General features: G+C 43.8%; 1 non-coding gene across 1 annotated transcript; it reads right to left on the bottom strand.

The window, feature by feature from the left end:
- Positions 1 to 227: 227 nt before the first annotated feature.
- Positions 228 to 299, bottom strand: TRNAE-UUC (transfer RNA glutamic acid (anticodon UUC)). The gene has a single exon. It is a non-coding gene; the product is annotated as a tRNA-Glu (tRNA).
- Between the last annotated feature and the right edge of the window lie 370 nt (positions 300 to 669).

Genomic DNA, 669 nt, shown 5'->3' on the forward strand with positions numbered 1-669 from the left:
ACATGGTTGGCGGGATTTATCTTCAAACAGATACAGTCACGTCACCTTTTCCTTTTTGCAGACAGGCTGGTTCTAACCTGTGCATACATAAAGAAAGTAAAATACATGCAGGGGGAAAGCAAAGCAGTTGCACAAAGCCAGGAGGTTGGTGGGTTCTGCCATTGGTCAAACCCTCAACAGTGCTGTATTTTTTTTTTGGCCGCGCTGTGGGGCTTGCAGGATCTCAGTTCCCCGACCAGGGTTTGAACCCGGGCCTCGGCAGTGAAAGCTCCGAGTCCTAACCACTAGACCACCAGGGAACTCCCAAAAGTGGTATATCTTGACCATGTGATTTAATCAAAAGGATAGTTTAGCCCAATGACTGGTAATCCTTAGCCACAGATCTGAGGGGGTGGGGGAGGGGCGGGGAGAGGAGTAATTTTAAAGAGTTTGTGAACACGTGGCAACAGACATCACCATTTTTAATCCTTCTTTAATGCCCATAAAAAATAAAATGACACCAGATTTGTATAAGCCTATAGGCACTGTTAAGACTAAATAGAAATTCTTTTTAAAAACCTACTTCGAAAGTATTCCTCAAGTTATCCCTAGCATTTTGTCATTATATCCATTCTCAGTTCACAGATACTGAAAGTACAAGTACCATGGAGTAGACAATTGGGCTCTGCC

This window comes from Lipotes vexillifer, unplaced genomic scaffold (assembly GCF_000442215.2).
Source record: "Lipotes vexillifer unplaced genomic scaffold, Lipotes_vexillifer_v1.1 scaffold240, whole genome shotgun sequence".
Lineage (NCBI taxonomy): Eukaryota > Metazoa > Chordata > Mammalia > Artiodactyla > Lipotidae > Lipotes > Lipotes vexillifer.